This window comes from Mytilus trossulus, chromosome 5 (assembly GCF_036588685.1).
Source record: "Mytilus trossulus isolate FHL-02 chromosome 5, PNRI_Mtr1.1.1.hap1, whole genome shotgun sequence".
Taxonomy (NCBI): Eukaryota; Metazoa; Mollusca; class Bivalvia; order Mytilida; family Mytilidae; genus Mytilus; species Mytilus trossulus.
In genome coordinates this window covers 37,658,873-37,683,657 of record NC_086377.1, presented here as the reverse complement: position 1 = coordinate 37,683,657, position 24,785 = coordinate 37,658,873, and the positions used below count along the sequence as shown (strand labels likewise).

At 35.1% G+C, this 24,785-nt stretch overlaps 1 long non-coding RNA gene across 1 annotated transcript; it reads right to left on the bottom strand.

Annotated features, from left to right (window-relative positions):
- Positions 1-1,346: 1,346 nt before the first annotated feature.
- Positions 1,347-24,563, bottom strand: LOC134719624 (uncharacterized). Its single transcript, XR_010107634.1, has 4 exons — positions 24,468-24,563; positions 9,361-9,447; positions 6,554-6,637; positions 1,347-1,695 (listed from the first exon to the last, which is right to left on the bottom strand). It is a non-coding gene; the product is annotated as an uncharacterized LOC134719624 (long non-coding RNA).
- Positions 24,564-24,785: the final 222 nt, after the last annotated feature.

Below are 24,785 nucleotides of genomic sequence, written 5' to 3'. Positions count from 1 at the left end.
ATCAGTTGGAGCTGAAAATTTGTTTAACATAACCTGGACAGTAGCTGCAATTAGTTCCTGAAAGTTCCTAATCATTTAGTAGTGGTAAGTGTTATTTTAGTTTATTGTTATTATATCTGTAATAAACATGTTTAATCAGTTTAATTGAGGTCTGTAGCTGGCATGTCAGTTAACTGCTAGTAGTCTGTTGTTATTTATGTATTATTGTCATTTTATTTATTTTCTTTTGTTACATCTTTTGACATCGGACTCGGACTTCTCTTGAACTGAATTTTAATGTGCGTATTGTTATTCTTTTACTTTTCTACATTGGCTAGAGGTATAGGGGAGGGTTGAGATCTCATAAACATGTTTAACCCCGCCGCAATTTTGAGCCTGTCCCAAGTCAGGAGCCTCTGGCCTTTGTTAGTCTTGTATGATTTTAAATTTTAGTTTCTTGTGTATAATTCGGAGTTTAGTATGACGTCCATTATCACTGTACTATTATGCATATTTTAGGGGCCAGCTGAAGGACACCTACGAGTGCGGGAATTCTCGCTACATTGAAGACCCATTGGTTGCCTTCGGCTGTTGTTTGCTCTATGGTCGGGTGGTTGTTGCTTTGACATATTCACCATTTCCTTTCTCAATTTTATTTGTTACACTATGATTTTTGCCTTTGTCTCAATAGCAGCTAACTTTTTGTATACATTGTACATGTACATGCAAGTCGTCAAAACATCAATCCCAAAAATGTAAGACCTGTAAATTTGCTTTCGCAATTTTTTTGTTCGTCCCATGCCGGAATTCTAACCCATGTTACTGAGATATTGTGACACCAAATCTGTACAATTTTTAAACACCAGAGAAGAGCAGATGATTTAAACACTTTTGTGTAATCCAGCATTATATAAGATGTTTTTGTGTCTAATGTTACAGTGCAGTTTGAGCACTCAAAAACATGTTCATTATGTCCACTGGTTGTGTTTGGTTGCTGTCTGCCATATTAAATGGATTTCCTTTTTTTTTGTTTTTTGCTTAAATTTGTCTATTAGCTTTCTCTTTTGAAATTAAAAGAAAACAGTTCACAAATTAGGTGTGCTGGGCTGATTTTAATTAACCTTCATCAGAAACATACAAACAAAAATTTGACAGCAAATGATGTAGATACCATTATCTTGGGACTTAATAAGCCCATGTATAACGATCTTTAAATTAAGGCTTTTGCTTATCGTTGAAGACTTCAGGTGACCTGTACTTGTTTATATCAGTGCCCTATTATGCAGGGCTAGTAGTTGTCTCAATTGCAATCATTCCATGTATCCTTGCTTTTGTATCATTTAAAGACTTCAATTCTTAAATTATTTAAGTTAACACATTTTAATTTCAAAACATTCAACAGATATTTCCAAATAACAAATTTTGTAAACAACAGATATAATTGGTAACTGGTAATTATTTTACAGTCAATATGTTTTTATATTTATCAAGAGGCATCATAATCATGTTCATTAAATTCTTTCCTTGTCAGACTGTTACTGATCTCAAAACCAGTGAAAATTGCAAGTAGCTTTTAGTTTCTAGTAGTACTATTTTGATAAGATGTGTAATTTTTCCGCATTTCTTTTGATGTTCTGTCATAATCAGTCAGACTATTTCACCAAGATGTTTTCAAATTCTCCTAGTACTTCAAAGTGCTCTTTTTTCAATAATAATCTGAAATACACAAAATCAACAGGTTAGTAACTTCATAATGTACAAACTTTAACATGTCAGATTAATATGATTAAGAAAATGATGTGCAGCGCAGCCTTGTTATTTGACTGACCAGTTGGTGCATGTTTGGACACAATATTCAAGCTTGATAGACTGTCTGTATTTGGATTTTGATCAAAATTATGAGAAAAAAAAATCCCCCTCCCCCAATTTTTTTCAACCCCCTTTCAGTAATTACCCCAAAACTTAATCTCAGCCTTTTCCTTTGTGGTATGGTACTTTGCAGTACAATTTTAAAGACATCCATACACTTAAACACAAAATATTGTCTGGAAATTAGAAAAATGTTTGTTTTTGACCCCCTATTTCCTGAACGTTTGAGGCAATTACCCCTTTAAACAATTCCAGTCTACCCTTTGTGATATGGAACCTTGAAGAACAATTACAGAGAGATTAGTACACTGGCACACAAGTTAATGTCTGGAAACTACAAAAATGCTTCTTTTTTGCCCCTAATTTCTAAACTGTTGGTACCATCACCCCAAAAATCAACCCAACCTTCCTTTTTGGTATTAAACCTTGTGTAAAATTTCATGGATATCCATTCGCTTAAACTATATAATTATCCGGAAACCATATGTGTCGACATACATCGCTAACGACAACATCATACCATAATATGACTCAATTTTATTCTTCAAACTTATAAAAATCAGGACGCTGTTTTTTCCTTTTTAATTGTTTAACATTTTACAATGGGGGGCTTTTATTAATAGCTTATTACAATATATATGGTAATTATTTTTGCTAAAGGCTGAAAGCAAACCACTGAACTGTCATTGTTCATAAAGATAGTTTTCATGGGAAATCTTAGCACATCTCTTCATTTTTACATGATGATCATTTTGAAAATCAGTCCTTGTTATTTGTGGAAACCCTTCTTGGAATTTAGTGAAACTTGAATATATAAGCATAACCATTTTTATGATAAAAGATTTCAAAATATTTTCATTTCCTGTATCTACATGATCTAATTAATAAAGGATTTTAGTAATTTTGCAGTTAACATTAATCTGTAGCTTCTTTCTAGGGTTTAATATAAAACCAAGAGTGCACACGCTGAAATGTCTCGCCTTCTTTTGTAGTCCTTAAAATAAAGCTTTATTACAATTGAAACATAACCTTAACATAACCAAAAAAAACTAAAAATTGACCACTAAACCATGAAAATGAGGCCAAGGACAGGCAAGGTGAGATGAACCATACAAGGCACACATCTATACAGCTAATAATTCTTCCATACAACTAATATATTTCCATACACCTAATATAGTTATTATAGCAGTAGACTTATTGCAGATAGTATTAGATAAAAAGACAAAAACTCAAAAACTTAACTTTGACCACCAATCATGAAAATGAGGTCAAGGGCAGATGACACATACCAGCTAGAAATGTACACCTAACGATCATTCTGTAATTATTTCCATACATCAAATATATTAGACGTATTGCAAATAGTATATGAAAAACAGAAAAAAACCCACAAAAACTCAACTATAATCACTGAACCATGGAAATGAGGTCAAGGTCAGATGACACTTGTCAGTTGAACATGTACACCTTACAGTCCTCTATACACCAAATATACTAGACATATTGCTTTTAGTATCTGAGATATGGACTTGACCACCAAAACTTAACCTTGTTCACTGATCCATGAAAGGAGGTCGAGGTCAAGTGAAAACTGTATGACAGCCATGAGGACCTTGCAAGGTACTCACATACCAAATATAGTTATCCTATTACTTATAATAAGAGAGAATTTCACTTTACAAACCAGATGCTCCGCAGGGCACAGCTTTATAGGACCACAGAGGTCAAACCATGAACAGTTGGGGCAAGTATGGACACAATATTTAAGCTTGATACAGCTCTGAATTTGGATTGTGATTAAATAGTTGACACAAGATAGGTTTCTGACACAGAATGAATGTGGTCTAAGAACTTACACTTAATAAACTGTTATCACAGAGATATGTATCGCCTTTTTGTAATTTTGATAATGCAATGTTGAAATTAAATAGCAATATTTTAACATGTAAGTTATGCAAATATTCATGTAATTTTGATTATGCAATGTTGAAATTAAATAGCAATATTTTAACATTTAAGTTATGCAAATATTCATGTAATTTTGATAATGCAATGTTGAAATTAAATAGCAATATTTTAACATGTAAGTTATGCAAATATTCAAATTCTATGAACAATGACTGAAGGTACATGGCTAAACAATCTCCATGGAATGAGATGTGCCAATGATAAATATAATACAACTGCATACCAATTACCATTGACTCATAACAAGTATTTCCCTTTAAACGAACCTAAACACAAACATTAACTTTTAAACTATTTAAAAGTTTCAAAGTCAATGAACCATGATCAGGGGTGGGGCTATATAATCTCCATGAAAACAACACTTTCAAATAACAATAAATTTGCATACCAAATATCATTGACTTAACATTAGCAGTTCATCTTAAACTGATATTATCACAAACTAATACATGTAAACTAAGCAAAAGTTTCAAAGTCAAAAGACCATGACTGAGGGGACAGGGCCAAATATTCTCCATGGAAATGAGATGTGCTAATGTTTATAAAACTGAACACCAATTAACATTGGCCTACCACTAATGATTCCCCTTGAACTGACCTTATCACAAACTAATACATATTAACTTAACAAAATTATTAAAGTCTAAAGACCATGACTAAGGAGGCGGAGTCAAAAAATCTCCATGAAAATGAGATATGCCAATGCTTATACAACTCCATACCAAATATCATTGACCTACCACTAGTGGTTCACCATAAATTGACCTAATCACAAACTAATACATTGTTGATGCTGCCGCCGCGGGGAACACCATGTCTCATTTTTTTACTCCGTCAAGGCGAGAAAAAAACTTATAAATTTTAAATTGGACATTTACCTATTATGGTCAAATATCCAAAATATAAATACATGGTTAGATACAGCATATCATCATGATCATAGAACCCCAAGAATTCAATTTTTGATGAAATCAAATAATGTGCAATTTTAGACCCTTAAGACTTCAAGCATGTCAATGTGGATCAATTTGATAACCGGGCCCAAATATTAAAAATCTAAATACACGGTTAGAATCAGCATATTAAAGAACCCCATTTTTGTTGAAATCAAACAAAGTGTAATTTGAACCCCGATTTGGACCAACAGTCCATAATCAAAAATCTAAGTACATGTTTAGATTCAGCATCAAAGAAGTCCAAGAATTCAACTTTTGTTAAAATCAAACAAAGTTTAATTTTGGACCCTTTGTACCTTAATATAGACCAATTTGAAAACAGGACCAAAAATAAAAAATCTAAATACACAGTTAGATTTGACATATTATATACAAGAACCCAAATAATTCATTTTTTGATGAAATCAAACAAAGTTTAATTTTGGACCCTTTGGACCCTCATTCCTTAACTGTTTGGGACCAAAACTCCCAAAATCAATAACAACCTTCCTTTTGTGGTCATAAACTTTGTGTTAAAATTTCATAGATTTCTATTCACTTATACTATTAAAGTTATTGTGCAAAAACCAAGAAAAATGCTTATTTGGGACCTTTTCTTGACCCCTAATTACTTAGCTGTTGGAACAAAAACTCCCAAAATCAATCCCAACCTTCCTTTTGTGGTAATAAACCTTTTGCTTAAATTTCATAGATTTCTGTTAACTTATACTAAAGTCATTGTGTGAAAACCAAGAAAAATACTTATTTGGGCCCTTTTTGGCCCCTAACTCCTAATCTGTTCGGACCAAAACTCCCAAAATCAATTTGAAACTTCCTTTTCTAGTCTTTAACCTTGTGTTTAAATTTACTTATACTAGTTATAGTGTGAAAACCAAATGTCTTCGGATGACAACGACGCCAACCTCATACCAATATACGACCAAATTTAGAATTTTTGCAGTCGTATAAAAATCTTAACTTTTTTTTTCAAGTAGACACTCAACCATGAAAATTGGGTCAAGGACATTGGACATGTGACTGAGATAATCTTGGTAACCTGAGGCATCTTGGTATATATTCAAAGTATGAAGCATCCAGGTCTTCATCCTTCTAAAATATAAAGCTTTTAAGAATTCAGCTAACTCCGCTGCTGGCCCCCAGAACACTATATATATGTCGAGCTTTCTGCAACAAAAGTTGCAGGCTCGACAATAAGATGATGTGGTATAATAGTCTATTTTCACATTATCATCTTTTGACTCGGATTCTATGTTTTTTCAACAGGTTTTAATACCTTCTCTGTGGTAAGACATCCTGGTACTCTGTCACTACAAACACCCGAAAGAAGTAAATTCAAAAATATAAATGGTGCAATTTTGGGGGAAGGTTTACTGTTTTCTGATGATTTAGTCATGTATAGAAAACATAATGGCATATGCATTAAACAGTTAACTTCCCTCAAATTTGTTCCGATTAAAGTGGGTACATGTAAATATGACATTTGTCTATTGCCAATGACACAATATCCACCTTGAATGACATGGACATCAAATAACTGATACCATGGATACTGTGTCATACTTTCACAGATTTCTATGGAACTTTGCAGATGCTTTTATGATTGCATTTTTAGTTGTGCTAATGTTGATGGTATGTTTTAATATACATGTACTGCCCACTTTAAACAAAATGTATTGTTTCACATACAGTTATTACCATCTTACCCAATAAATCTTTGATGCATACTCGAGGTACATGTATTAATACAAATATAAACATTACTTTAAATTTATGTTTACCTTCATTTGATATCCTTAATCTTCAGTCAAACTTTCCGACTCCTCAACCATTTTTTGTCAACAGAGGAAATTTACCTCCTTTATCTACAATAAAATCCTAATTAAAACTAGACCTTACAAAAAACTCTGTGGCTAATTTATTAAAAAATTAGGAGTTGACTGACAATTTCAACCATTCATGATACTTATTTGATGATCTTTTCTTGTTGATCATTTTTGCGACTTAAACTAAAATTTCTCTCCATCTATATGTTATTTGTTTAGATGACATCAAGTGATGGCTATAATCATTCATTTATAGGTCTAGGTTAGCTTTTAAGGGCATACGATACAGTTACAGAGGAGGTAATGACGTTGCTAATGCAAAATGTTATTTTCGCGACATCAAACTTTAACATACCAGGGAAAAATGCATTTTTCAACTGATTTTTATCATTCAAACTGAATTTATTTGAAAACAAGTTCATGGAACCCCATTTTTCAAAACAGCAATTTGTTTGACTTTCAATTTGCAGGGAGATTATGTGACCCAAATTTTATAAAACTGTAAATAAAGGATTTATGCTTTGATAAACATAAAGCCAAAAATGACATATTTTTCCTCAATTCATGAACATTTGATAAATACGAGTTATTTCGGAATAAAAAATGCATAATTTTTTAGGATACTTATAAAATACAGAAATTACCGATTATTTAAAGTCATAAGAAACTTCAAATTAAAAAAAATATATGCATATGTTTTTTATAACTAAATGGTTAGTTTTCATTAAACAACTTATGTACATATACTTTTTTTCTGAGGAAAATTCTTTAATTTGTCCACATTTAGAAGAAGAGTACTTATTTTTAATTGCTTGCTGCCAGCAAGCAATTTGCCGACATATTTTCAGTATGCCTAGTGACCCGAGCGTAACCCTCCTCTTAAAAATCTGGGTCCAGTTTCACGAAGCTGTCTTAGGACTAAGACATGTCTTAGGATGGTCTTACGACATATCTTAGTCTTAAGTGGGTGTCACAAAGTGGTCCTAAATTAGGACATCTCTTAAAGTTGGTCATAAAGTTAGGACAACGCGAGAGGTGTCTTATGATGGTCTTAGGATAGTTATACGTTTATTTATACAAATTACACTTATTTTTTATATTAATTTTGAAAAAAAAATATCTTATCATCATCTAATTATCTATTCTCCTGTTCCTGTTTTTAACGTAATTTTTCTAGATTGACGGATTATCATGATTTGTCAACAATGTAAATTCGATGTATAATTGATATCAAGATTGCACGATTTTATCCCTTAACCTTTTATAACCAATAAAGTCGAAATTGAAATCAACTCACTTGTACCAAAAAAGTTATCATTTTATATTCTTGTTTTCTTAATTTTTCATTAAAAATTTCATTAAATAAATGACTTTTACTTTTTTTATATTTATTTTGCAAATTATGTCATTTATATTGATCAATACGTTCAGAATAATTTATGGTTAGACACACTACATTTACATGATTTTTTTCCGTAAATCATATTTATATTTGAAATTTTTTAAAGAACTTGCGACAGGTTTAGGATGTCTTAGCTAAGATCATCCTAAGACAGCTTCGAGACGAGGTCTGAGATATGTCCTAGGATAGTCATAAGAGGATCATAAGACATGTCCTAAGATATATCTTATGACATGTCTTAGGATAGCTTCGTGAAACCGGACCCTGGTGACCACAGTACGCATGGATCTGTCATTGAAATAAACAAATATCTGATTATACATGTTAGACACGTGCTCAATACCCATGCTTTTTGTGATTTGTTTACTATAAGGTGACAATCGGTTAAACTCGGCTTCAAATCACGGCATTTAATGAGCAGCCATATTTGTTCAATCATAACAAACAGAGAGAGAAAAAAATTGGCGATTATATGATATATTTGCGAAAATAATGATAAAATCGTGCACATAGGACTAAGTTTATGAATGTATACATCCATTGGTTCAAGAATTGGACAAACATTATTTTTCACCACTCACTCGTTTCATATGACTTTAACAAAAAACAATTTGTTTTTATCTTTTATAACAAAAAAATTATGTCTTTTTTTCGAAAAAAGAAAATACGGCCACATATCTGAATTTTAAGCAAATATACAAAATTTCGACCTAATTTTTCTCAAAAAGTAGCACATGAAGGTATATTTTTTATTACATATTTGATTTAATCAGGTAAAAAATAGCCTATATGCAAATTTTCACGAACTTGTAAATACAGGATCAAAACTGTACAGTATGCCCTTAAGAGAAATTCAGCCCATTGTGTAAGGACAAGGATAAAATATTAGAACATGCTTTCAGTAACTCAGATGTGTATTTCATGTGTTTTTGTTTTAGGATTTTTTATTGTGCTTTGACTTTGTATTGATCTTAGAATTAAGCCCTTTTCAAATGATTTTAATAGTTTGCTAGTTGAAATGTTGCACCACTGTCATAGGTTAGAAGGAGGGTTTCGTGCCAGCAACCATTTTTAATGTTTTACAAACTCCATGCGTCTGTCTCAATTCAGGAGCTTGTAATTCAGTAGTTTGTTGCTGTATATCATAACAGTTTATCGTTCAATGTTTTGTTAATAAATCAGGCCCTAAGTTGTTCATTGGTAATTTCAAGTTCTTGACGTTGTATAGCTCATTGTTGAAGGATGTAGTTGCCTATGGTTGTTAATTTTTGTCTCACTGGTCTCTCATGGAGAGTTGTTTCATTTACAATCATACCACATCTTCTTATTTTTACAAAACATTTAAATAAGTATACTTCACCTTAGAAGCTGCAAACAAAATGGTACAGTCCAAGTTCCTTTTCTCTTTGTTTCTTCAACATCATTTGTATGAATGTATCTGCAACATCTACAAGGAAAAAATGTTTCTGTAAAAATGATAAACGTACTTAAATCTTATACTTAATAAAAAAAAAATGGGGTCACCGTTCACAACCTGCCTTCGAAAGAAGCATACATTTTTGTAAAGGTACCTTTTTTCTGTTGAACTAATAGCAGAAATAGAGGTAATACCGAAATAAGAGAACTTAATTACAGAAATCACTCAAATTTTACAATAGTTTAGTTTAAGAACAGCTTAATTGAAAATAATAATAACAAAATTAAGGTCACCCATGAGTTCCAAACATGTCATTTTTATGCCAAAGGGAGATAATTTTGAGCAATTTTAATGATATCTACATTTTACAATTCATCTGAGGCCATCAAAAGTTGATTTTTTAAAATTATTTTTGTACCATATGATAAAGTAACAAATAACATGAATAAAAGGAGTAGGTAAGGTTCCGATTTTGGCCTCAAATTTCAAATTCATCTAACTAAAGATTTTGGACACTTTTTAAACTCTTAACTGTCTATTTCAATTGATTCAATTAGTTAATGTGAAAGATTTTGACTGACTGAGTCATTAAAAAACGCTCAGAATCAAGCTTTCGTATGAAAAATCTATTGAATTTGCCAAAAAATGTCACTTTTCTGATGGTTTTTGTCAAAAATTGAAAGTGGCCGCATCTGTGTTCATCCTCAACCTTTACATGTATATATATTATGTATTATCATTAAATACAATTAAAAAACCTTAGTGAGCACGCTCACATACCCCACGTCCCCACATTGTCATTGGAGAAATTAAATAAGTGTAAGAAAACAAAATTGTATAAGAAAAATTAATTATCTGCCAATATGCACATCTAAATAGTATGTCCTTATTATCTACAAAATTTCATGAAATTCTGTTGTGTGGTTTCAGAGGAGTTGAGATGACAAACTGTTGCAGAAGTACATTGAGGCAAATAAGTTCAAAGGGGCGTAACTCCTAGAAAAAAAATTGAATCACAATTTCCCGTCGATATGCAAGTTTACAAGTTTATTCCGAAAAAAAACCTTTGTGGATACAATGGTATAACAGAAAACAATAACAACAAAGTAACCCTCTGTCACAGCAATGGTGAAACAAGAGGTTTTCATTGAAACATTTAAACATGTAAAACATGTAAACATGCAGAACTACATAGTATGTCCTTATTATCTGAAAAGGTTTCGTGAAATTCTGTTGTGTGGTTTGAGAGGAGTTGCCATAACAAACTGTTGCAGTAGAACATTGAAGTAAATAAGTTCAAAACGGCGTAACTCCTAGAAAAAAAAATTGAATCGCAATTTCCCGTCAATATGCACAACTACATAGTATGTCCTTATTATCTGAAAAGGTTTCATGAAATTTTGTTGTGTGGTTTGAGAGAAGATGAGATGACAAACTGTTGCAGTAGTACATTAAAGTAAATAAGTTCATAGGGACGTAACTCCAAGAAAATAAATTGAATCGCAATTTCCCGTCGATATGCACAACTACATAGTATGTCCTTATTATCTGAAAAGGTTTCGTGAAATTCTGTTGTGTGGTTTGAGAGGAGTTGCGATGACAAACTGTTGCAGTAGTAGATTAAAGTAAATAAGTTCAAAGGGGCGTAACTCCTAGAAAAAAATATTGAATCGCAATTTCCCGTCAATATGCACAACTACATAGTATGTCCTTATTATCTGAAAAGGTTTCATGAAATTCTGATGCATGGTTTGAAAGGAGTTGTGATGACAAGAAACAGGACTGACGGACAGACGAACGGGTCAAAAACATTATACCCTCCGCAACTCGTTGCATGGGGTATATTTAACATTTCAATATTATAAATGAACACGAATAATTACAATATCATAATGTAAGGGGAAAATTTACACTTTCATTTAAGACAGAAACCGTCTAAAATTTACCAAAAAATCTAAAATTTTGAAGATTTCAGTAATTTAGCATAACTTAATGATGCTAGTACCTGATCTATGCATTGTATTGTCAAAAACATCCTATATTTATTTAGCAGAAGCATGCTACTTTCCAATAAATAGCTTAAGGATTACATTTTCACAATTTTATAAAACTACTATATATTTTGGGGCCAAAAAGGGGTCTTACTGAATCTACTCCTTTGAAATGAAAAAATAAATGTTTATTTTTCTCTTAAATTTTTATACATGTACCCTCGAGTCTCCTTATTGTAACTTACAGTAGTGTCTGGTTTTGTCATTGTTGAAGGCCATACAGTGACCTAAAGTTGTTAATTTCTAATGTAATTTGGTCTATTGTCTAGAGACTAGATTTGTCTCATTGGCAATCATACAGTATACCATATTTTCCTTTTAATTTGTTGACTTAATATTCTGAATATTTCAACACCTTTTCACATATTTTCAAACTAAAAATCAATGGTGGATCTAGAAATTTTCATAAGAGAGGACCCTTTTACTGCCTAAGAGGGGGTCCCTACTCGAGTCATTCCCTATACAATCAACTAAATTTTTCTAACAAAAGGTGTTGTCAGACAGGGCCCCCTGATTCTGCCTATCTAGAACATAATAGTGAGTTGTCTCATTGGCAATCATGCAGTGTACCACATTTTCTTTTTAATTTGTTGACTTAATATATTTCTTAATATTTTCAACACCTATTTACATATTTTTAAACTAGAAAACAATGGCGGATCTAGAAATTTTCATAAGAGGGCGCCCATAGACTGCCTAAGAGGGGGTCCCCACTTCAGTCTTTTCCCCTTACATTATGATATTGTAAAGTCAATTGTAAAATACTGGTATAGATTTGAAAATCTTACAACTGAATTCAGTCTATTGAAAGATGCTTATAAATGCAGCCAAGAGCTTCACAAATCTAACATAACTTCTTCTGCCAGTTCTCATTTGCTAGTAGAAAAAGTTTTGAAATTAAACAAGAAGTAAAACATTTCGGACAATATAAATTTTTGAACATATCTAGCAAATTAATTCACACTAAATATATTAGCAATTGGTATGCTAGCCAAAATAAAGCTTCTGATGGAAAACTGTATAATAATGGAAATTTAAGATACAGTCATACTTCAAAGATTCCCTATATATAAACAGTGGCGGATCCAAAAATTTTCATGAGTGGGGGCCCACTGACTGACCTAAGAGGGGGCCGCTCCAGTCACGCTTCAGTGATTTCCTATATAAGCAACCAAATTTTTCCAAAAAAGTGGGGGGAAGGCCCCCTGGACCCCCCATCCTAAATGATAAATCCGCCTCTGATAAACCAATTTTTTCCCACGAAAGGGGGGGGGGGGGGGCAAGGATCCGACAATGCATTGAGAACATGTGTACATGTATTAAATATACTGTTCCCAGCTGACACCTTATATGTATAAGTGCTCCCTCCCGATATTCCTGTTTATTCAATTCAATTCAATATTTTATTGGAAAGAGCTCAATAGAGGCGTGATCCAAATACAGATAATTATAATATTAAAACAACACACAAATGAAATAAAGATTCAAGTCAAGCCAATTCTATGTATACAAATACATTCTAAACTGATATTGATACCATAGACTTATATTTCAGTATTATTCTAGATTTTCATATATTTACTTAAAACACACAATATAAGATATTTATATATATATATGTATATGGACAAACTACTGTCAAGGATTATTATCTGATGAAACGGTATGGTGGTCTCTCAAATCAAGAGCTTCTTCAATATACATACAAATAGATTTTAATTCCTTTTCAGACAAAGGATTTAACATTTTGGTAAAATTTTCATCCAAATTATTTAAATTTATATCATTAATTTTATATTTAGATCTAATTTTGTTATATTGCCGACATTCAATCAAGAAATGAATCTCATTTTCAATTTTTCCTGTGTAAAATTTACAAAATCTCTCATTAGATGGTATTTTTGGTCTTGCATACCTCCCAGTTTCTATTGCTAATGAGTGTGCATTATTCTTAATTTAGTGAGTTATTTTCAATTAACCCTTTCCTCTATTGAATTTTTTATTTTGCATACTTGATTTGCATAGGATTTTTTTGATAAAATGCTGAACATATGCTTTAAAGTATTCAGGCATTGCTAAAAACAACTATTTCATCAAATAAATTTAAGTCGGATATATATATTCCTATGAAATTCCTTTTCATAATGGATACCAATTTTATTAAGTCAACTGCAGACACTTTGTAGTCAAAGTATTTCAACTGAGGTACTACACAAACTCAAAAGGCGTCATTATTGAGAAAGGGGGGGGGGGGGCGTCAAAAGGCGTCATTATGGAGGAAAGGGTTAAAGGTATTTAGGAATATTAAAATTTAAATATTCTTGTTGTTTAAATTTTACTAAAAAATAAAAGTTTACCACAGTGTTCATCTTTTATTTTAGAAAGTTCAAATATAATTTTATTTTTGTAGAAATCTTCTAGTTTCTGTTTGAAATTACTATAACAATGCTTTTTAAAGGGTATTGCAATATATTTCATTAATTGAGATAGTTTATAAGACCATGAATTTTCTCTATTTGTGAGAGTTTTGTCCACTTCAAAAGCAGCCTTGAAAATTTCATGCGGACCACCAGACTGTTCACCAATATTATTGAGACACTCATAATATTTATACATAAGTTGATAACATTTAATGCGAATGGGTAAAGTGCCCAATTCACACCGCACTGCTAGATTGGAAGACTTTCCATGAACCACAAGTATGTTTTTAAATATGGAGTTTTGTGTTTTGTCTAATGCTTCCAAATTTGGTTTGAATTCTGATAACCATACTTCTGATCCATAAGTTAAAATAGGAGTTATCATTGAATTAAAAAGCTGGAGCCAAGTCTTAACAGACAAATTTTCACTATGGTAGTTTTGACTTCAATGCAAAATATGCTGTTTTAGCTTTATCTGAGAGGCTTGACACTGCCTGTATAAATTTTCCAGAGCTATGAAAATCAACTCCTAAGTATTTATAACAATCAACAATTTCAATTGCATTAGAACTGTAATAAAAGTAAAAGTTTTTTTAATTTACTTTTAGTTTTAGAGAAAATTATAATTTTTGTTTTCTTAAGGTTCAAGTCCAGTTTCCATTCAGAATTATGTTTTTGTAAAGAATCAAGAGAGTTCTGGAGACCATCTGCAGATTCCGATATCAATAATAAATCATCAGCATACAATAAATGGTTCACTTTTTGACCATTTAAATTAACTGCACTAGTTAAGTTTGTATCTAAGTATTTTTCTATGTCATCAACAAATATATTACTGTAAATTCAGAAATTATTGCGTGCATTTATTATTGCGATTTTGTCATTTTAGACTTAAATGCGATTTTAATTATAATGATTTTGAGAAAAATCCTGTTTAATTCATATCAATGATTTCAAAATGCGAGTTTAAATTATTGCGTTTACAAGTCTCGCATTTTTCGCAATAATCAAAACCTCGCAATAATTTCTGAATTTACAGTAAATAAAGTTGGACTTAAACTGTCACCTTGTTTGACACCCTGATTATCAAGAAAAGGCTTGGTAAACATATTTTGATATTTAAATGAATATAAGGTATTAGAGTACATGTCATGCAGTATATATATTTATTATAAAATTTGCCTTGTATTTCTTTATTTTGAAATTTTAAGAACAGAGCTGATCTTCAGACTGTGGACACTGTCAAAAGCCTAGGATGGAATTTGAAAAAAAAGGCAGGACAGGATTTTGAGTAAAAAAAAAGGCAGGATGAGTAACTTGGCAAAAAAAAATGGCAGGATGACAATTATTGTAAAAAAGTCAGGATACTCAGAAGACGGCATGATTATCTGGACTATTGTAACGGGAGTGAAAGTTGTGATGTTCGTAACTATATAGTTTCCTGTTTCCCTGGTTCTGAGATATTATAATCAGATAATAAGTAATTTATAAGTTCTGATGATTTATTAAAGCTCTATCTATTGGTGTCCATACACTTTAAATACAGTGGTCGACGTTCTTACCATCAATCTATAGTTTTCCCAAGGGTTTTCCTAGCAGCCGTCAGTATGACGTATATAATCCGGGCTATCTCGGGACTACGCGCAGCTGTTAGTGTACCCACAAAAGACCCGACCGGGCTCGGGACCAAAGAAAGTGTCCAGACCGGAAGTATAATATAATAGAAAGAACGTCAACCGCTACACTCCCCCCTTCTTAAGACCTAATGGGCAACAGCCAATGCACATTAGTTCCCAAGAAGGTACAAAATATAATTTAAAAACATGCACTCAACAATTAACAATTTAAAACTGGTAATAAATTAATGTTCATCAATAAAAGAAAATTCAATGTTATATCGATCTCTGCATACACAGTTCATCACTATCCAACGTTCTAGGTGTAAACGGTAAGTATAATCAAATACAGTGATTATTGTCACATTTTAAATAAACAGTTCATCTTTAAAATAAACACATGGCACGAGCATGACGAGTAACAGCATACAGAATTCAATGTATCGTGATGGAAGTAACACAATGTTTGACGAAAAATAGATATATAAATGGTTAATGTTCGAATTTCACAAGTTTAGAATTAGTAAAGCAGCATGAATATTGACGACTATCAAATGACTAAGATTCCATCTCGGCCGGGAACAAGTTTTCCCTCCATTTAACTTCCGACAGTTGTCTTTTGAGCTCCCTGTTTTCTGATTCCAGCTTTCTTCTCAACTCTTTCTCCTTCTGCAGGGACGGTCCTTCCTTCCTAAGTGTTTCCAGCTTGCCCTTCGCTGCCTCCCTCTGTCTGCCTATCTTATCCATCAGATCGCACAAGGTGCGAATATGCTCCTGTATATCATCGATGGTCTCTGGTATAGGAGGAATATAAACTTCCTTTACGTCCATGCCACAGGTCTGAGAAGAGTTGTCCATTGAAGCGGTTAGAGATTCAAAGATTGGTAGGTGGCTTTCCCTGGCAGGTCTATTTCGATAATCCTCAATACTCACTCTGGTTTTGGTGGAGATAATTGGAGCTGATGAAGGGTTAGGTGCAGTTGTAGAAATACCATGAGAGGTGACTGGCAGACAGGATGGAATGTGAACATTGAATTGGATATCATCATCTAGGTTATAGGCTGATGTTAATACCTTGGAAATGACCATAGGAGATGGAACAACAGATGATGTCACACTGGCTTGAGATGCGGTGGCTAAAACCTTTGAAGTTACTGAAGCTGATACGGTGGTAGATGTGGTTGCAGAAGTGGATATGTTAGGAGCAGTTACTGTGGTAGATGTGGTGGGTTTTGAAGAGTCTACACTCTTTTGCGTCCTTCCCTTAAATATGAAGAATCCAGGGTTGATGAAATTCCTGCTGTGTTCAATTATCTTTCTGGACTTCAGTGTGATCTCCTCAAGCCTGGTATCATTCTTTTCTCCATGAATAAATTTTATATGAGACTTCATGTCCGACCTTCTCCTCAGAACACTGCGGCAGTATTGAATCGGGCATTCATATTTCTGCACAGATGATATGTGCCTCTCCTCCCAATGCCTGGAGTACTTTGTCTTTGTTAAAAACCTCCCCCCAAAGTCACAATCTGCGATTGGACAACGCATGTCCGTTGAATAATAGAATTCTATAAATTTTTCATTATCGAAAATTTCATCCTCTGCCATTATATTCAGTGGTTCTTCTGTAGACATTATCAGCTGAAAGCAAACAAAATATAAAGCATTGTAGTTATCTGTTATTCGCATTAAGATGTTTCATCCAGTACACTTAACTAATTATTTAAAGCAACAACATGCTTATAATAGTCCGTAAAAACCATCCCTACGACCATTATATATAGTCTTGTCAGTACCCCACAAGTACGTGGCTACGGAACAACCTTGGTATCTAGGTTCAATGTTAGTAATATACACAACCGAAAGCGTGTTTGCCCATGGTTTCCAATAAAAATAATGTAAATACATACATAACCATAATACCTATCCTAACGAGTGTACCTGAATTGCATCGCATAACGAGTTTCAGCCTCTTTTTACATAAATATAGTACATTGTCCAGTTGCAGACCTCTCTAGGTCAATAAATGACTTCCTAAATGTTTATCTACTTTAAAACCTCCCCCCTTTTTAAGCGTAAAACGCTATATAATCCTGAATACTTTTAATATGGAGAAAACAAAACTGGTGGCTTAATAAGCCTCCCGGTCCTACTAAATTTTGGAGAATTCATCTCCACCGTCTCAATTCCTTTTTGATAGCTGTGGTCATTTGCATCGTCGATGTTGTGATTAGAAAGTTCGATATCAACCGTAGATTCATTTAACTCCGTAGTGTCCATTTCCTGAGCGTCGGTTTCATTTAATTCTGTCGGTAAAACGACCGGTTTTAAGTGGTCTACGTGGACAATTTTCCGTTTATTGTCGGCACACCGTTCGATTTCGTATGTTATATCCGATATCTTGCGTATCACTTTATACGGTCCGATCCATCCGAGTCCCAGCTTTTGGTTAGCTTCTGGTGGGTACCATCGAAATACTAAACTGTCAACCTTGTAATCTCGACTTTTGAGTTTGGTGTCATAATACTGCTTTGGTCGACAAAAACTGCTTTGCAAATTTCCGTGTGCAAAGTCAAACGAATGCTGCATTGATTCTCGTATCCATTCGATATATGTATTTGGACAATTTAGTTCGGGTGTGAATACAGTGTTTCCTGTCATCACGTCGATTGGAAGCGAAATCTCCCTTCCTAGCATTAAGAGATTTGGACTACATTTCGTGCTGTCATGCAGACATGCCCTATAAGCCATACACAAGTAAGGAAGATGATCATCCCAATCATCCTTGTTTTCCGAGACAAACATCGCTAGCATCATTGCCAAAGTGCGGTTGTAGCGTTCCACCATTCCGTCCGACTGGGGGTGGTATGGCGTTGTTCTTGATTTTTCTATATCGAGTAGCTTACACATTCTTGCGAAAAGGTGGGATTCAAATTCTGGTCCTTGGTCGGTATGAATCCGTGTCGGGGTACCGAAGCGACAAATAAATTCCGTAACTAGTTTGTCTGCGACTGTCTGGGCGGTGTGTTGTGGTAAGGCATACGCCTCGCTCCATTTGGAAAAGTAGTCCCCGACGACCATGATATACCGATTTCCGTCGTCTGTTATCGGTAACGGACCTAAAATGTCGATTGCTATGCACTCCATGGGTCCATACACAGTATGTACAGTGCTGCATAGGCGATTTGCCCAGACCTGGACCAGGTTTCCTTTTCTGACACGACATGCAAGATTGGCACCATTGGGAGACGTCGTCGGTCATTCCTGGCCAGTAGAATCTGGCCTTTATCCTATTCAACGTTTTCTCGCGTCCTAAGTGTCCTGCTGTCCGGACGTTATGCAACTGGTGCATGATTTCGCGTCGCATTGTACGTGGTGTGACTAGTTGAAAATGTGGACCTGTATCCTCGTTTTCATAAATTCTGTAAAGTAGGCCATTGCTGACCTTAAGCGATTGCCATTGTCTCATTAACAATTTAAATTCCTGATTGGTACTTTTAATCTCTGGCTTTTGTGTGTGTGTTTCAATCAATTGCTTTATCTGACGTATAGCAACATCATTTTGCTGTTCTGTAGCAAGTTCATTCGAACTCCATTGTCCTAACCAATTCGAATTGGTCGCCCTTGTCTGTAGACAATTATCTCCCGGGTAGTCTGTTGATCGATCATTCAAGTCCACCTCCTGTGGCGCAACGGTTGAATTGGTCTTCGAAGTACCAACATCCGATTGAGTAAGGTGTGATCTGGTTATGGCGTTTACGTTAACTTCACATTCTGATCCGTTTTGACATTGTTCGCATTCATCGCGTTTGCAACGGCGCCTAGGCCTTCGTGATAAGGCATCGGCATTCCCATGTAAAGTACCCTTCCGGTGTTCAATTTTGAAGTCGTACGTATCGAGCAAGGATAACCATCTCGCTACCATTCCTTCGGGTTCTTTGAAATTTTTCAACCATGTAAGACTAGAATGATCTGTGCGAAGCAAAAAGTGTCATCCCGATAAATAATAGCGGAACTGTTTAACGAAAGTAACCACAGCCAGAAGTTCTCGGTAAGTCGTACAGTATCCCCTTTGAGACCTAGAAAAGGTCTTACTCCCGTATGCAATTACTCTTTCCTCGCCGTTTTGAACTTGAGAGAGAACGGCGCCCATACCGAAATTACTAGCGTCTGTATCAATTATAAATTTATCTGTGCGCGTGGGATAAGCAAGTACCTTTGTTGAAATCAAAGCATTTTTAAGCGTCATGAACGATTCCTGACATTCATCAGCCCAAATGAATCTTTTATCTTTGCGCGTAAGTTGCGTAAGTGGGAACGCAATAGTCGAAAATTTGTCAATGAATTTCCTGTAATAGGAAGCTATTCCTAGGAAGCTACGTACATCGGAAACAGATTCCGGAACTGGCCAATTTTTAACCGAATTTATTTTCTCGGGATCGCACTTTATTCCGTCGGCCGACACCACGTGTCCCAAATATTTTACTTCGTCCTGGAAAAATTTACATTTAGACGGTTTCAGCTTAAGTTTTGCTTTGCGAAATCGGTCAAATACAAGTTTAAGATTGTCTATGGAGTCCTCAAACGTTTTCCCGAAGACAATAACATCGTCTATGTAGACAAGACACCGTTCCCATTGTAGTCCTGTCAAAGCTAACTCCATCAACCGTTCGAACGTTTTAGGACTATTGGCGAGCCCGAATGGCATTACCTTGAACTGGTACAAGCCCTTGTATGTGACAAACGCTGTTTTTGGCTTATCTTCTTCACGCATTTTTACCTGGAAAAATCCTTGTGCAAGGTCCAAAGTACAGAAAAATTTCGCTCCCGACAGAGAGTCTAGTGAATCGTCGATTCTCGGCAAGGGGTAGCTATCCTTTAAACTCATTGAATTAAGGCGACGATAATCGACACAGAAGCGCGTCGTCGAGTCCGACTTCTTTACCAAAACTATCGGTGCCGAATAAGGTGAATGACTGGGTTCGATAATGTCATTTTTCAACATTTTGTCTATTTCGGCCGCTGCTATCTCACGTTGGCTTATCGGTAGTCGTCGAGGTGGTACTTTTACAGGTCTGTCGGTTTCTGTACGAATAGAGTGTTCGACCAAGTCTGTCCTTCCTAATTTTCCGTCGGGTCCGACAAAAACGTCGGCATATTCAGATATAACTTTTCCTATGTCGGACCTTTGTGAAAAGGTCAAGTTGTCGGATACGTTCTCGACGAGTGCCTGTAAATGTTCTGGAATTTTAATCGACTTCTCCGTCGACGACGTCGGTCGATGGAAGTTGTCTTCCATTATCTCCTTGATTGGTTGTAATGAGGCGACCGTTAAATTTCTTTTTAATATGACGGCATGAGGTGTCGGATTCAAAATCGAAAACACGACTTCCGTGTCGGATGTTTGAACGACCGACTTTGGTATTAACACGTGTTTTTCTCCCTGGAAACCATCGATTGGCTCCAAAATGCTGTCTACATTTCCTGTAAGATCCGCGTCTATTTTTCCTCGGACAAACATTTCGGCCCTTCCCGGAACCTCTATCGTGTCGGCAAGCTGTACTCGTGCACACGTAGCCTGAACGTCCGAATCAATCGAAAGTTTAACTGTAAAATTTGGAAACGTTAAAGTTCCTTGACTAGCCCTAATATTGACTTCATATTTGGATAGAAAATCCAATCCTAAAATTCCTGCTATATTACCTAAATCTGCAACAATAGCAGAATGAATAAATCCATGATTGTTCAATTTCAACAGTAGGTCGCTAGCACCCATAACTTTCATAGGTTCTCCATCCGCGGTAGTTAAAATCGTAGACACTTCTGTAAGTTTCGGCTTAATTTTACCCAATTTTTCATATACATTTTTAGAAATTAATGTTACTGCAGAACCAGTATCTACAAGCATATCAATACAAAATTTATCAATAAAAACTTTAGCAAACCAACAATGTTGCGTAATGGCGGCTAGCCTCAAGCTAGATGGCCTTTTTCCTAAATTGTTTGAGTGGGCTGTACTGTCGGCGTCGAGTGCAGCCCCAGATAGTTTAAATGATCAGCTTGTCCATTATTGAAAGCGGATTGTTCTTGTGGTTGGCTTCCGGCTGATGGTGTAGAAACGGATCCTCGCGTTTGTAGATCTGGACAATCCCGTATATAATGACCCTCTTTTTGACAGTAGTAGCAATTTACTACCTTTTTCTGTCTGAAATTTCTATGTGCAGGACGGCCTGAATTATTCGGTCGGTTCGGAGTCTTATCTATCTTATCAATGACTTGCTTAAGAGACAATTGCACGTCTCTGATTGAGTCCTCTAGTTTCTCAATTTTAGAGTTTTCCTGAAACCTGTTTTCAACTTCACGTTTTGAATTTGTAAGAGCCAAAACTGGCAATTCCTCCAAGTCCTTTGGTTTCCGGGGATAAATTTGTGCGCCCTCGAAAGCTTCAAACTCTACGGCTAGTGAAATAGCTCGATCTAATGTTGTCGGGTGTGCAAACTGCACATGGCGCTTGAGTTCGGCGCTTCCAAGTCCTGAAATGTATTGTTCAACAACGAGGCTCTCGCGCATCATCACGGGAATTGTAGGAAATGCACGACTACCTAGCCGTTTTAAAGCGTACCCATAATCGGCGGCTGTCTCGTCTCGATTACGTTTTCTATTTCTAAATTCGCACCGATATGCGGTTTCCCTTTCTGGTGGACAGAACCGTTGCATTAGCAATGTTTTAAGTGTGTCATAATGACACAGTGCATCCGCTGTCAATTCACTGAGTACCCGTTGAGCTATTCCGCGTAAGCTCATGGCCAACTGTGCGGCCTTTTCGCTCTCCGACCAACTATTCCATTGAGCTACCTGCTCAAAGTGGCATATATAGTCCGGCCACTCGGTCCTTTGCCCGTCAAATACATCCGGTTCCTTTAATTTTCTGTTAGTTTTAACAGTGTTATTTCCGTACTCTCTTAACTGGTTATAGGATTTATCGCCCCCGTATGTACCACTGTTACCATGAGCAAACATACCTTGACCGTGAACCTGAGAATTATTAAAATTTCCGTTTTCAGACTGAGCTGAATTGTTTTCTCTGAAGTGTACCGTTGGAGAAATGTGTGCTCTATTTTGAGAAAAACTCAAACCATTTTCCCTTTCTGTATTACTATTTTCAGAAATAAAATTCTGATTCATATTATTGCAAGATTTATATGGGCTGAAAAGCATTGTATTGTTTTCATAAGTGTGCCTTTGATTTTTCATTCCTCCGTTATCAAATCCATGTACTCTGTCTGTATGATTTTTGTTTGATATGCTGTTGTTTACAAATTGCCCAGAACCACGCACCTGTTCCCCATATGTTGCCACTTGGATACCGTAACCAATAGATTTTGTCATGTGATCATCTGACGTTACGACGTCATTTCCAATAACAAAAGCGTTTGCCTCTGGAAATGAATTTGAATGACGTTCTGTCCCGAATAAACCAGGATTTGCTTGCCTATTTGTTGTTTGATTGTGACTATAAGCATCCTGGTGGTTATTCTGATTCTTATTTGTGTAATTTATTGCATGTGGATTAACATTACTGTCCGATATATCGTAATATTCATACGAATGTGGGTCCTGTTTTCGTGTGCTTGGATTGATTTTTAAGCCATTTTGGCTTGTTATGTCCGACTTGTACTGTTTTGATTGTGTTTGTGGACCGTATACATGGTCAAGATCTCCTTTATTCGTATAACATGAAGTGTGTTCAAGTGTATTTGACAAATTGTCGACCACAGTACGTGGTGTACTATGAACAAATGGTTCATTTTGAATTCCCGGACTGTAACTTGTAACATTTGAGGAATTGTATTAAACCAGAGGAATGATTCTCTGAAGGTAAGTGCCTTTCTGTGTTGTTAATTATAATGTTCTTATTATCATTTTGTGACATTTCATGTTCAACTGACGACGTATTGTTCGTCTCGACTGCCTCCGAGTTTGAACGAAAACTTGGTGTAAATAGTTGTTTTAACCCGCTTATTCCTGAGCTAATACTCCCAAAAAAGGAGTTATTTAAAGCCATTTCAGCTTTTGTTTCCTTTATTATTGACCAAATATCCCGTGGACGAGCCCCCAATGTAACGGGAGTGAAAGTTGTGATGTTCGTAACTATATAGTTTCCCGTCTTGTTTCCTGTTTCCCTGGTTCTGAGATATTATAATCAGATAATAAGTAATTTATAAGTTCTGATGATTTAGTAAAGCTCTATCTATTGGTGTCCATACACTTTAAATACAGTGGTCGACGTTCTTACCATCAATCTATAGTTTTCCCAACTTCCCAGGGTTTTCCTAGCAGCCGTCAGTATGACGTATATAATCCGGGCTATCTCGGGACTACGCGCAGCTGTTAGTGTACCCACAAAAGACCCGACCGGGCTCGGGACCAAAGAAAGTGTCCCGACCGGAAGTATAATATAATAGTAAGAACGTCAACCGCTACACTATGTTCGGTCCTGCTTTTTTTTTTTTTAGTTTATCCGGACTTTTTTACCAAAATAGTCTTATTTTTTTTTTGCAAGTGTGTCATACTGCCTTTTTTTTAACTCAAAACTCCTGTCCTGCCTATTTTTCAAATTTTATCCTAGCCCCCGCCCCCCCCCTAAAAATCAAATGCCAATGGTAGCTCCCTTAAAAGAAACTGATGTTTTTTGCAGCTCAAAAGTTTATTAGGCACAAATCAATGGAAAACAATTATCTGGCCATAATCGGCGAACATTTCAACAAACTTCCCCATATTAATTCAAATAATTTACATTCTTAACATGACGGCTAAATATATATATATATATATATCAGGCCGAACGTTCCCGGAACTTCCGTTGAGACCCCCCCCCCCCCCCCCCTTTTTTTCCAAACGGGTATTTTAATGCGTGTTTCCTTAATGGCAGTTTTGAAAGAGAATAATAGTAAGTGACTTTTTACCGAGAAAATTTAAGTTTTATGCATTTTACGTATACAGATCTTATCAACACATCTTCATCTTCATCCTCAAGTTTCGTTTGCTCTGTCTTTACGCTCCTTTCGTACAGAAAAGTTAGGGCATATTACTACACGAATATTTATTATTAAAGTCGCAACATCCCTAGAAAGATTAATAAAATACAAACGTGTATTGATATCATGGTTTGTTCTATAAAGAACGATGAAATGTCTTGTCATTCTAAATCAAATTAAAACTCGACAGCGGACTATTTTTATGTGCATTTAGAACTTTGTTGACAGATTGCGATTCGTGCTCGC